Genomic DNA, 15341 nt, shown 5'->3' with positions numbered 1-15341 from the left:
GAAAAAAAAAATATTGACCACGCCTACTTTTACGCCCACTATCTTGATTCATCTAAAATCTTTATATTTGCCAGATAATGAAGATATCGGTTTGAAAATTATTACACGAGATACTGTTGACTTTCCTCCAAACTTAGGAATTTATGTGGGCGCTAGGAAACTGACCACGCATACTTCTAATCTATCTATATATATAAGGAAGTTGTGTTAGTTACTACGCTCAAGAACCGCTGATATGATTTTAACGATTTACACAAATTCGGAATTGTCTCTTGGCAAAAATGATAAAGTTTTAAAATTTTCATTTTGACTTTTGAAGTGTACAATAGTAATGTTTTATTTTGCATGATTTTTTTCCATTTTGATTTACTATTTCGGAATGTACATTTGTAGTGTGTTTTTTTTTTTTTTTTTTTTTTTTTTTTTTGAATTCTAGTATGATGTGTAGTCTTTTTGGATAGTAGAAAGCGACGAAAATTATGGAGTGGCGGAACTGAATAGATGAAAAGAGCATATTGCACTGCATAAACTCTAAAATAGGGAAAAAGTGAGAACATTTTTTCAATGGAATCAAATTTCAAAATAATAGTGAGGATCAAACTTTCTAAGGACCTTTAAATATTCGGTGTAAAAAACCAGCGAATAAGTTGAAGATTTTTTTCTTATAACTCAAGAACGTTTTGACGGATTTTCACAATTCATACAACTTCAGACTGGAATCTTGGAATGCTGGACTGGAATGCGTAAAATATGGCAATAAAAATATAAAAGGAAAAATCCTTTTGGTGTGAAATTTTTTCAATTTAAAAACTATATAGAAGAACACGTGGACCTACCTACTTCTTTCACATGACAATAATCCGTCCAATGAGAACTCAATATGCAAAATTCATTGGGACTGCAATCGGTGAAACACCGAATATAAAGGGAAAAGAATTTCTATTCTTTCAGAAATTCTTCCTAAACTTTCACGATACCTTAAATCACTTTTGCAGTTCATGATATGGGCCATAACTCCCGGATAAGGATACAACCCGATTTCAAGTATATCTTACATTTTAACCATATTTTCATACTAATTTCGGCAAATGTTAGTAATTTGGGAAGAAACCATCCATGCAAAAACTGATCACGTTTTGTATAACCATCATATGATTTAAGGAACCGAACATTTGTTTAATCGTCTTTGAATTATACTATGATAATATATATGGAAATAATTCATATTACTTTAAAAACAAGTAAAAAAATTAAGTTCGGCCGGGCAGAATTATTACTATCATCCATCTGAGGGTAAAGGAAACATTTTTATATAAAAGTATCTAAATTCAAGCGTGTTTCATTTTAAACTTCATATACCAGTAAGACTGTTTGGATAATGCTTAGTTAACTTATCAAAAACAACATAAAGTGAATGAGGCCGTTATATGGGGCCATACCAAAACGGGAACCTCTGTGGACAATTTTATACTTCAAGGATTGTCATCTATCAAACCTTGTAAAATACCATATTTGAAACAATTATACGCGTAAATGTGTAGATTATCAACATACCCAATATAGGTAGGTATCGTTATATGTGTTAGACAAATCCGAGGAGAAATGTGGCAAAAATCATCAAAATACCGAATTTCGAGAGATACCGTTATATGGGGACTATACCAAAACTTGAACCGATAGATCATTTTCAATACCAACCATCCTATACACAACACAAATTTTTCATCTAAATTTTGACGCTATACGTCAAATAATGTGAGCTGTATCGTAATTTAAACAAACAGACATACAGACGGACAAATCGACTTAGAATTTTATGCTGATTATGAATATATATGCATATTTAATAGGGTCTATGACGAACATTTAGTGATGTTACAAATGGAATGAAAAGTTAATATACCCTCCTTTCCAAGGTGGATGATAAAATAGCATTAAAGACTAAAATTACGGGCCGGCAACGCGGACCGGGCCAGCTAGTATTCATTATATAAAATAAAGTTGTGTTATTTACTACGCTTATTACTCAAGAACCGCTGATCCGATTTTAACGATTCAGACAAATTCGTGTAAAAATGTGAAATTTGAAATTTTTTATTTTTTGAATTTTTGAAATGTACAATAGTAATGTTTTTTTGAATGATATTTTTCCATTTTGACTTACTATTTTGGAATGTACATTTGCAGTTTTTTTAATTTTATTGAACCGATTTATTGAGAACTGAAATCGCAGGCGGGTTACGTTGAAGTGTAGAACCGAATTATGTGGTGGCGAAACTGAATAGATGATTCGAAATAATTTAACGCGGTCACACCAAAGTTAAAAAATAATTACTTTTTCAAAATCGCTATAAAATCGAATAAAAATATCTCATTTTCTCTCATGAAATTGAATTTCACAATAATAGTACATTCTATTGACAAACTTCGTAAGGACATTTAAAAATTGAAAAAAATATTAATTATATCTTTTATTAAATTAATTAATTTGATAAAAAGTATCTAAAAGTGTTTAATATTGATTTTGCATATCATAGTGATAATTGGTGTAGTGTTTTAAAGCTTGTTTTGTGTTTAAACTAATATCAATTTTCAAATTGTGTACTTTTACATTCTCCTCTTTATCCTGTTTCTTTTGTTACATTAGCTAATTAGTTGTTGTAACATATCTTCTTGCTAAGTTTGTCATCTCAAAAGAGTTTCCAACATTAAAAAAAGAAAATAAAAGAAAATAAAATAAATAAATAAAATATAAGAACTACAGATCTGATCTTATCCAATATTCAATCCTGAAGATATGTAATGTAAGAAAGTCAGTCCGATTCACTTAAAACTGTCCTTGATTACAAAAAACTAATTTATACTTATACTTTAGAGTCTCGTAGATTGTATAATCTTTACCTCCACAAGTTTAAAATACTTTTAAATCCAATCCTAAATCTTGTTTTGTTAACATAAAAGAAAGGTTTCCTCAAAGCCCTCAGCATTGAAATATAACAATAAAGAATTTGTCACAACCACAGATATTGCTTAATGTTTCGCAGATTTTTTGCCACAACCTATTCCAGTACATCTTGCCAAATTAAAGATTCGTATCCTTATAAGTTGTCAAAGGCTGATTAAATTTGTATGCCTTTTCTACAATGTCATGAGGTGTCCAATAGCCTGCGTAGTTTGAAATCGATTAAATTAAATGTAAAAATTAGTTACTGCAGTAATTTCACTGAAAATTCAATCTATATTGAGTCCATATCAGCATGGTTTTCGTAGTGGTCTCTCAACTACAACAAATCTTATGCAATTTACGTCAACAGTAATAAAACGATTTCTTCAGCGTAAACAAACTGATACAATTTATATCGGTTTTAGTAAAGCTTTTGATTAACCATGAACTCCTAATATATAAATTAAATTATATGGGTTTCAACACAAACCTAGTCAAATGGATATCATCTTACTTACAAGATAGATTACAACTAGTTTTGTTTGAAGGGTACCTATCCAAAACGATTAACGTTCCATCGGTTGTTCCGCAAGGAAGTCACCTTACCTAATTTCATAATTTAAACGAAATTGTTAATGTACGCAGATGATGTTAAATTATTCATTTCCCTTAAATGTGATAAACAAGCTAGTTTACTTCAAAACGATTTAGATAGCCTTTTTCAATGGATCCTTGATCCTCTTTCTTGATGGATCCAAAATTAAATTTTAATAGCCATGTAATAACAATGGTAAATAAAGCAAATTGTGTTTTAGGTCTTAGTAAACGTTTGGGCCAAAGAATTTTCTGATCCATATATAACAAAACAGTTATTTACGTCTCTTATTAGACCTATATTAGAATACGGTTCTATTGTATGGGATCCTCAATATGTAAAACACTCAGATAAAATAGAATCCGTGCCTTACGAGGTTTACATTGGAATAGTGATTTTGTTTTGCCTTCTTATGCTAGCAGATAAAATTAATTAGATCGCCTACACTTGAAATCAGACGTATCATGTTGAACTCCATGTTTGTACTAAAAATATTAAATGGTAACATACCTGCAGATTTCCTAATCTCATCTATTAGAAATAATGTTCCGTTTAGATCTAGTGATACTACCAATTTTTATGTACCGATTTTCACCGCACGAATTATTCAATGGGCGAACCTCTTAGTAAAATGTGTGTTGACTCTAATTCTGTGTACTGTAATGTAGATTTTGGTATGAGTTTAGAAGTTATTAAATCTAGAATAATTTTATTTTTAAACAATTAAAATGCGTATTTTATTATCTGACAAACTAGCTGATGAATTAGATTCTGTAGCTGGTTTTCAATTCCCTACTAAATTCCCATTATGCTGCGGATCATGATGTGTACGTGATACCTACAAAAGGGAGGTCGCCCCTCTTCGGCAGGGGTGGGAAAGTGAGGCGTGGGAACATTCGAAGCAAAATTGTCTGCTCTTTTCTGCCAATTTTATATAATGTACGATTTTTTTCACTTTGGCTTATCATATTGAATTCAATCGTTTTTTGTGAACAGAATAAAATATCATTTTCACCATATAAAATAAAGTTTTGTTAGTTAATAAGCATATAATTCTAGAACGGAGGTCTGATATTGACAATTCACACCGTTTCGGAATGATATCTTTAAACGATAAATCCAAAAAAAATGCGTAAAAATATGCAAATATTACATGTTTATATTTATTATTGTGTTTTTTTATGGCTTAAATTGTATGTAAAATAAAGAATATGAAATAAGTGCACAATACGATCTTTCCTAACAAGAATTGGCATCTAGCTTTCCAACCACAGGTCCTACATCGTACTTCAGCTGGAAGATGCAAACACAATGATAACTCATAATTCAAATTCATTGATTATGAAATACCGAATATAAAGAGGCATTACAATATGCGAACTTGATGTGATGTGCAAAATGGCAGAGCGAAGTTAAAATTTAGTAAGAAAAGGATTCATATCCTCCAAGAATTCTGATTTCTGATTTTATGTACTTGATGTGGCGCCCGGACATAATCCCCATCGAAATTATGGGGGTCATGACCTTTTTATACCCTCCACCTTGGAAATATTAACTTTGTCAGTCCGTTTGTAACATCCTTAAATATTCGTCGTAGACCCCATAAAGTGTATATATTCATAATCAGCATAAAATTCTAAGTCGATTTAACGACGTCCGTCTGTCTGTTGAAAGCCCGCATTATTTGACGTAGAGCGCCAAATTTTGTATTGTGTCTAGGATGGTTGCAATTGGTCCCTGTTCTGGTATAGTCCCCATATAACGGTACCTCCCGATATTCGGTATTTTGATAATTTATGCCACATTTTTTCACGGATTTGTCTGAAAATTGGTATTTGTAGCATAGCCCCCATATAAAGGTACCTCCCGATATTCGGTATTTTAATTTTGTTGCCACATTTTTTCACGGATTTGTCAAAAAATTGGTATTTGTGGGTCATAATGGGTCCTAGTTCGTGTGGCGAAACATTGTATGTATAGGTCCACGTTTTGATATAGTCCCTTTATAACGGTACCTCCCAATTTTCGGTATTTTGATGATTTCCGACTCATTTTTTCAAGAATTTCTGTGAAAATTGGTAGTTGTAGATCATAATGGGTCCCAGTTCGTGTGGCGAGTCATTGTAATTATTTAATGGTACTTCCCGATTTTCGACAATTTAATGGTTTTTGCCACATTTCTTCTAATGTTTCCTTTACCCTAAGGTGGAGGGTATTAAAAGATTCGCCCGGCCGAACTTAATCTTTATACCCTACACCACAAGGTGGTCAGGGTATTATGTCTTTGTGCATTTGTTTGTAACAGGCAGAAGGAAACGAGATAGACTCATAGTTCCTTTTGATGATCTGCATAGAATCACATTCTGAGTCGATTTATGCATGTCCGTCCGTCCGTCTGTCCATGTATTTTTGTAAACAAAGTACAGGTCGCATTTATTGCCCGATCCAGATGAAATTTTGCAAAGATCTTTTGTTTGGCCCAAGGACGAACCCTATTGGAGATAATCGGTCAAAATTTAGATATAGCTCCCATATATATCTTCGTCCGATTTGCTTTTTTATTGTTCATCCGATTTGTTATTTTTGTCCACCGCCGCCGTAATATGCACTATGCAACAACAATATTTGGGGAAATATATCAAATACAACTCAGAAATACATTTGCTAAATTTTATCGAGATCGGTTCAGATTTGGGTATAGCTCCCATATATAACTTCGTCCGATTTACATTTGATTGTGCACCAAACGTCTAATATTTGTCCAAATTGGATGAAATTTAGCACTTTCGACCGAATTGATTCTAGAAGCTAGTATGTCAAATTTGGTGAAGATAGGTTCAGATTCGATTTGTCATATTTGTTACCCACAGACGTAATATGAGCTCCATAACAACGATATTCAGGGAAATATATCAAATACAGCTCAGAAATATATTTGCTAAATTTTATCGAGATCGGTTCCGAATTGGATGTAGCTCCCATATATATATCTTTATCCGATTTCAAATTAATTGAGCACCAAATGGGCAATATAATTCCGAATTTAAAAGATACGAATGCTTCGGCATATTTAGCCCCTGAACTTTAAACTATAATTATAATCATAGCGTGTATGATTGAATTCTCCCATAAAAACTTTTGTTATGCTACTAAATTAGCAAAGTGGTGTAGGGTATCATAAAGTCGGCCCCGCCCGACTTTAAGACTTTCTTTACTGGTTTTGAACTTGTTTCTGTTTATAACGCTCCTGAAAAAAATCAAATTCTTGAATTTTTTTTATTTTTATTTAAAAACCGCAAAAATATTCGTTTATAAAATTTTGAAAGCATATAAAATGCGAAGTGGACCGGTTTCAGCTAGTCTACTAATAATTAGATAATATAAAACCCTGTTTGGATGATAGATTAATAATCATATAACATAAAATTCTATTTGTATACACTATACTCTGGCAATTTCGTCCACCATGTGAAATGCCGCTGGCCTAAGACGGCTTAAGACATATATGGGAGCTACATCCAAATCTGAGCCGATTTCAATATAATTTGACAGATTTCTTTGCGTACCAATTTCCGTTAGACATTCCAAACTTGAAGACTGTATCGATAAGCGATCAAAAGATATTTGTATACTATATGTACAGGTTCCTCCGATCTCGAAAATAAACAGTACACAAACATAGTGTAACCAAATTCCGATTTCCGAAACGTAGGTATTCCCTGCCTTACCCCCTGGTAAACATTACCATCGTTCTCCATAATAAACAAACGTTGTTTTTATAAAAAGGGATTAAGCCTGTCCATTTTTTAACAACAAAATACAAAATTTCTCGGTTTCTTTTTGATAAGAATTTTCAATTCCAAAAGGATATTCTGAAACAATTCTATACAAAATTCCTTATCAAAATAGAAAATGCAAGTTTTTCACTTCGGCTATTTTTCTAGAGGCTTTTCTCTACATTTTCAGTCGTGAAAACGTTTTCACTTTAATTACAAATAACCAAAAGAAAATTTGAGTCAAATCGATGATGTGTTATAAAAATAAAAAGTAAATAAATACTTAGGGCTGGATTTAAAGTCAACAGTATCTCGTGTAATAATTCTCGTATAAAAATTTTGATAAACGTAACTTATGAAATGTTACGTTTATCAAATCCCAGCACATGTGTTTTATATATATATATATATATATATATATATATATATATATATATATATATATATATATATATATATATATATATATATATATATATATATAATATATATATATATATATATATATATATATATATATATATATATATATATATATATATATATATATATATATATATATATATATATATATATATATATATATATAAAACACATGTGCTGGGATTTGATAAACGTAACATTTCATAAGTTACGTTTATCAAAATTTTTATACGAGAATTATTACACGAGATACTGTTGACTTTAAATCCAGCCCTAAGTATTTATTTACTTTTTATTTTTATAACACATCATCGATTTGACTCAAATTTTCTTTTGGTTATTTGTAATTAAAGTGAAAACGTTTTCACGACTGAAAATGTAGAGAAAAGCCTCTAGAAAAATAGCCGAAGTGAAAAACTTGCATTTTCTATTTTGATAAGGAATTTTGTATAGAATTGTTTCAGAATATCCTTTTGGAATTGAAAATTCTTATCAAAAGAAACCGAGAAATTTTGTATTTTGTTGTTAAAAAATGGACAGGCTTAATCCCTTTTTATAAAAACAACGTTTGTTTATTATGGAGAACGATGGTAATGTTTACCAGGGGGTAAGGCAGGGAATACCTACGTTTCGGAAATCGGAATTTGGTTACACTATGTTTGTGTACTGTTTATTTTCGAGATCGGAGGAACCTGTACATATAGTATACAAATATCTTTTGATCGCTTATCGATACAGTCTTCAAGTTTGGAATGTCTAACGGAAATTGGTACGCAAAGAAATCTGTCAAATTATATTGAAATCGGCTCAGATTTGGATGTAGCTCCCATATATGTCTTAAGCCGTCTTAGGCCAGCGGCATTTCACATGGTGGACGAAATTGCCAGAGTATAGTGTATACAAATAGAATTTTATGTTATATGATTATTAATCTATCATCCAAACAGGGTTTTATATTATCTAATTATTAGTAGACTAGCTGAAACCGGTCCACTTCGCATTTTATATGCTTTCAAAATTTTATAAACGAATATTTTTGCGGTTTTTAAATAAAAATAAAAAAATTCAAGAATTTGATTTTTTTCAGGAGCGTTATAAACAGAAACAAGTTCAAAACCAGTAAAGAAAGTCTTAAAGTCGGGCGGGGCCGACTTTATGATACCCTACACCACTTTGCTAATTTAGTAGCATAACAAAAGTTTTTATGGGAGAATTCAATCATACACGCTATGATTATAATTATAGTTTAAAGTTCAGGGGCTAAATATGCCGAAGCATTCGTATCTTTTAAATTCGGAATTATATTGCCCATTTGGTGCTCAATTAATTTGAAATCGGATAAAGATATATATATGGGAGCTACATCCAATTCGGAACCGATCTCGATAAAATTTAGCAAATATATTTCTGAGCTGTATTTGATATATTTCCCTGAATATCGTTGTTATGGAGCTCATATTACGTCTGTGGGTAACAAATATGACAAATCGAATCTGAACCTATCTTCACCAAATTTGACATACTAGCTTCTAGAATCAATTCGGTCGAAAGTGCTAAATTTCATCCAATTTGGACAAATATTAGACGTTTGGTGCACAATCAAATGTAAATCGGACGAAGTTATATATGGGAGCTATACCCAAATCTGAACCGATCTCGATAAAATTTAGCAAATGTATTTCTGAGTTGTATTTGATATATTTCCCCAAATATTGTTGTTGCATAGTGCATATTACGGCGGCGGTGGACAAAAATAACAAATCGGATGAACAATAAAAAAGCAAATCGGACGAAGATATATATGGGAGCTATATCTAAATTTTGACCGATTATCTCCAATAGGGTTCGTCCTTGGGCCAAACAAAAGATCTTTGCAAAATTTCATCTGGATCGGGCAATAAATGCGACCTGTACTTTGTTTACAAAAATACATGGACAGACGGACGGACGGACATGCATAAATCGACTCAGAATGTGATTCTATGCAGATCATCAAAAGGAACTATGAGTCTATCTCGTTTCCTTCTGCCTGTTACAAACAAATGCACAAAGACATAATACCCTGACCACCTTGTGGTGTAGGGTATAAAGATTAAGTTCGGCCGGGCGAATCTTTTAATACCCTCCACCTTAGGGTAAAGGAAACATTAGAAGAAATGTGGCAAAAACCATTAAATTGTCGAAAATCGGGAAGTACCATTAAATAATTACAATGACTCGCCACACGAACTGGGACCCATTATGATCTACAACTACCAATTTTCACAGAAATTCTTGAAAAAATGAGTCGGAAATCATCAAAATACCGAAAATTGGGAGGTACCGTTATAAAGGGACTATATCAAAACGTGGACCTATACATACAATGTTTCGCCACACGAACTAGGACCCATTATGACCCACAAATACCAATTTTTTGACAAATCCGTGAAAAAATGTGGCAACAAAATTAAAATACCGAATATCGGGAGGTACCTTTATATGGGGGCTATGCTACAAATACCAATTTTCAGACAAATCCGTGAAAAAATGTGGCATAAATTATCAAAATACCGAATATCGGGAGGTACCGTTATATGGGGACTATACCAGAACAGGGACCAATTGCAACCATCCTAGACACAATACAAAATTTGGCGCTCTACGTCAAATAATGCGGGCTTTCAACAGACAGACGGACGTCGTTAAATCGACTTAGAATTTTATGCTGATTATGAATATATACACTTTATGGGGTCTACGACGAATATTTAAGGATGTTACAAACGGACTGACAAAGTTAATATTTCCAAGGTGGAGGGTATAAAAAGGTCATGACCCCCATAATTTCGATGGGGATTATGTCCGGGCGCCACATCAAGTACATAAAATCAGAAATCAGAATTCTTGGAGGATATGAATCCTTTTCTTACTAAATTTTAACTTCGCTCTGCCATTTTGCACATCACATCAAGTTCGCATATTGTAATGCCTCTTTATATTCGGTATTTCATAATCAATGAATTTGAATTATGAGTTATCATTGTGTTTGCATCTTCCAGCTGAAGTACGATGTAGGACCTGTGGTTGGAAAGCTAGATGCCAATTCTTGTTAGGAAAGATCGTATTGTGCACTTATTTCATATTCTTTATTTTACATACAATTTAAGCCATAAAAAAACACAATAATAAATATAAACATGTAATATTTGCATATTTTTACGCATTTTTTTTGGATTTATCGTTTAAAGATATCATTCCGAAACGGAGTGAATTGTCAATATCAGACCTCCGTTCTAGAATTATATGCTTATTAACTAACAAAACTTTATTTTATATGGTGAAAATGATATTTTATTCTGTTCACAAAAAACGATTGAATTCAATATGATAAGCCAAAGTGAAAAAAATCGTACATTATATAAAATTGGCAGAAAAGAGCAGACAATTTTGCTTCGAATGTTCCCACGCCTCACTTTCCCACCCCTGCCGAAGAGGGGCGACCTCCCTTTTGTAGGTATCACGTACACATCATGATCCGCAGCATAATGGGAATTTAGTAGGGAATTGAAAACCAGCTACAGAATCTAATTCATCAGCTAGTTTGTCAGATAATAAAATACGCATTTTAATTGTTTAAAAATAAAATTATTCTAGATTTAATAACTTCTAAACTCATACCAAAATCTACATTACAGTACACAGAATTAGAGTCAACACACATTTTACTAAGAGGTTCGCCCATTGAATAATTCGTGCGGTGAAAATCGGTACATAAAAATTGGTAGTATCACTAGATCTAAACGGAACATTATTTCTAATAGATGAGATTAGGAAATCTGCAGGTATGTTACCATTTAATATTTTTAGTACAAACATGGAGTTCAACATGATACGTCTGATTTCAAGTGTAGGCGATCTAATTAATTTTATCTGCTAGCATAAGAAGGCAAAACAAAATCACTATTCCAATGTAAACCTCGTAAGGCACGGATTCTATTTTATCTGAGTGTTTTACATATTGAGGATCCCATACAATAGAACCGTATTCTAATATAGGTCTAATAAGAGACGTAAATAACTGTTTTGTTATATATGGATCAGAAAATTCTTTGGCCCAAACGTTTACTAAGACCTAAAACACAATTTGCTTTATTTACCATTGTTATTACATGGCTATTAAAATTTAATTTTGGATCCATCAAGAAAGAGGATCAAGGATCCATTGAAAAAGGCTATCTAAATCGTTTTGAAGTAAACTAGCTTGTTTATCACATTTAAGGGAAATGAATAATTTAACATCATCTGCGTACATTAACAATTTCGTTTAAATTATGAAATTAGGTAAGGTGACTTCCTTGCGGAACAACCGATGGAACGTTAATCGTTTTGGATAGGTACCCTTCAAACAAAACTAGTTGTAATCTATCTTGTAAGTAAGATGATATCCATTTGACTAGGTTTGTGTTGAAACCCATATAATTTAATTTATATATTAGGAGTTCATGGTTAATCAAAAGCTTTACTAAAACCGATATAAATTGTATCAGTTTGTTTACGCTGAAGAAATCGTTTTATTACTGTTGACGTAAATTGCATAAGATTTGTTGTAGTTGAGAGACCACTACGAAAACCATGCTGATATGGACTCAATATAGATTGAATTTTCAGTGAAATTACTGCAGTAACTATATATACATATATATATATATATATATATATATATATGTATATATATTTATATATATATATATATATATATATATATATATATATATATATATATATATATATATATAAATTTCAAGACTGCATCTATAACCGATCAAAAGAAGTTTGCATACAATATCTACATATTTGGAGGTTCCTCCGATCTTGATGATATATCTTCAGTGTGTGTATAGCATTTCAAAAATGTGTTATGATCGGTTATAGATACAGTCTTGAAATTTGGAATGTGTGAGGGAGTTTGGTACAAATATAAATCTGTTAAATTATATTGAAATTGTACTTAGAACCAGCGTATATATATATATATATATACTAGCTGGCCCGGTCCGCGTTGCCGGCCCGTAGTTTTTGTCTATTATGCATATATTCCCAAGCATAATTATTCACAGATATGACTGATATAAGTGTTCACGTACAGGTCGATTTAAAGTGTTTTAAAATACCTGTACCCATTTTTAACCAGTGGGCTTCAATATTTAAACCGTGGGCTTCAACTGTGTGGATGTGCTATACAAATCTATTAAAAAGTATATATCAATCTTATCGCCATATAAGGGATCAAATTAATTTTTAATATGGTAAAAATCGTAGCAAAATCTTCCAGTCAAATGAGCAGTAATTTGGAATTTGCTGTATTTTGTATACTACATAATTGAGGGCTGAATGATTTAAGAATAGCCAAAGTTAATTACTTTTTTAAACCCATTAGCAACTTAGATTGTGCATTAGAGTCCTCATAAGTCCCCCTAACCATGTCAGTCTGTTTGTCCGCCAAAAGGTGGACTTGAGAGGGTATTATAACATGGATAAAAATTCTAAAATTTGTAGATATGTTGAAATTTTAGTGTAAGATTTTCACCCCCCTAATACGCATTATTAGCCAAATTCTTTGAAATGTGGTTAAATTAGGAGGTACCTTCTTTATATGGGCACTACTCCGAAACATCGACCTACATTGAAAACTTTCTTCTACCCCTTATAATCCAAGATGACAAATAGAGGCCAAATCAAAAATATAGCAGAACAATATAGCATGTCATAGCATTTCGCGTGATTTAAATAAGTAAAAATAGTTTTATCCACCTCATAATTGAGGGCAGAATGATAAGATGGGAATTAATTTTATTTGCCATTTAAATTGTAAGTTGGAGACCCCTTAAATTCCATATTTTCATCATAGGATAATTCAATGATGATTAAACAAATATTCGGTCCCGTGCTACTTTCTTATATTTGTAATTTGTTCATGTTTCCACAATTTATTTCATATGGATGCACATCCCAAATCTACGTTCCCAACCAATATTCTCTTGGGGGTTAAAAATTCAATAGAATACAAAATTTTCTTTTCTGACCACACATTAGATGTGAAAGTGGACTTGGGGATACTCCAATGTGGGGACTTTACTTAAATAAATTCCTATGTGGCAATTATCTGTATGATGGTTCCCTACCCCAGGGTGGCATAAATAAAATTTTTTAGCCAAATCAATTGATGAATGTGGTCAATACCAATATATGCCCTACTCTGAAAATTTCAAATTTTATGCGAAGAGGTTATCTACCCCCTTAGAAACAAAAATGTCAAATAAGGGCCAAAAAATGAAAAAAGTGGCCGGCCAAGACCCCAAAAATAACTTAAATCATAGATGGTTATATAAATATGAAATCGGGTTGTTCCCTTATCCATGAGTTATGATCGATATAAAGACCTGCAAAAGTGATTTTAGGTATTTTGAATGTTTGGGAAGAATTTCTGGAAGGATATAAAACCTTTTCTTACTAAAAGTCCCATTCGCTCTACTATTTTGCACCTTTTATTTCAATATTGGTATATTACTTATTATTCTCCCAAAGAATTTTGCATTTTGAGCTCTCATTGGACGGATCATTGTCACGCTTTGAAATGAGCCCCATTAAGCTTTTTCGGTCATTTTTGTTTGTTTAAACGTGTTCGCATCTTCCAGCTAACCCACGATGTAGGCCCTGGAGTTGAAAGGTAGATGTCAGTTAACATCCTATTTCGCACTTATTCAATTTTTTTAGTGAAAAATTATTCTTTATTTTGTTCACAAAAAAAAATTGACAAAAAAAAGAATAACAAATTGAAAAAGTCTTCAACTTTTTCGCTGATTTTTTACAGCAAATGTTTTAAGATCCTTCCTTACAAAGTTTGTCAATGAATGTACTATTACTTTAAAATTCGATTCCATTGAAAATGTTTTTTTGATTTTTGCAATGAGATCTCTTTTTCATGATTTTTCAGCGATTTAGAAAAAGTAATTATCTTTTAACTTTGGTGTGACCGCGTTAAATTATTTCGATATCATCTATTCCGTTTCGCCACCACATAATTCGCTACTACACTTCCATGTAACCCGCCATCAATTTCAGTTCTCAAGAAATCAAGTCAATTAAATAAATTGGTATAAATATTCGAATTCAAAAATAAAATATAAAAAAACACTACAAATGTACATTAGAAAAAAGTAAGTCAAAATGGAAAAAAATCATGCAAAATAAAACATTACTATTGTACATTTGAAAAGTCAAAATGAAAATGTTAATATATCACATTTTTACGCGATTTTTTTGGATATTATCCTTTTCGGAGAGTAGACAACTCCGAATTTGTGTGAATCGTTAAAATTAATCCAGCGGTTCTTAAGTTATAAGCGTAGTAACTAACACAACTTACACATATATATATAGATATATATATATATATATATATATATATATATATATATATATATATATATATACTAGCTGGCCCGGTCCGCGTTGCCGGCCCGTAGTTTTTGTTTATTATGCATATTTTTAAAAGCATAATTATTCACAGATATGACTGATGTAAGTGTTTGCGTACTGGTCGATTAAAAGTGTTTTAAAA

General features: G+C 31.8%; 1 protein-coding gene across 2 annotated transcripts in view; it reads right to left on the bottom strand.

Moving 5' to 3' along the window:
- Positions 1-15341, bottom strand: part of LOC101890560 (structural maintenance of chromosomes protein 3) — a 254949-nt gene that overhangs the window by 91458 nt on the left and 148150 nt on the right. The window lies entirely within an intron of this gene.

The sequence above is a fragment of the Musca domestica genome, unplaced genomic scaffold (assembly GCF_030504385.1).
Source record: "Musca domestica strain aabys unplaced genomic scaffold, Musca_domestica.polishedcontigs.V.1.1 13, whole genome shotgun sequence".
NCBI classification, from domain to species: domain Eukaryota; kingdom Metazoa; phylum Arthropoda; class Insecta; order Diptera; family Muscidae; genus Musca; species Musca domestica.
This window is presented reverse-complemented; position numbering and strand designations above follow the sequence as displayed.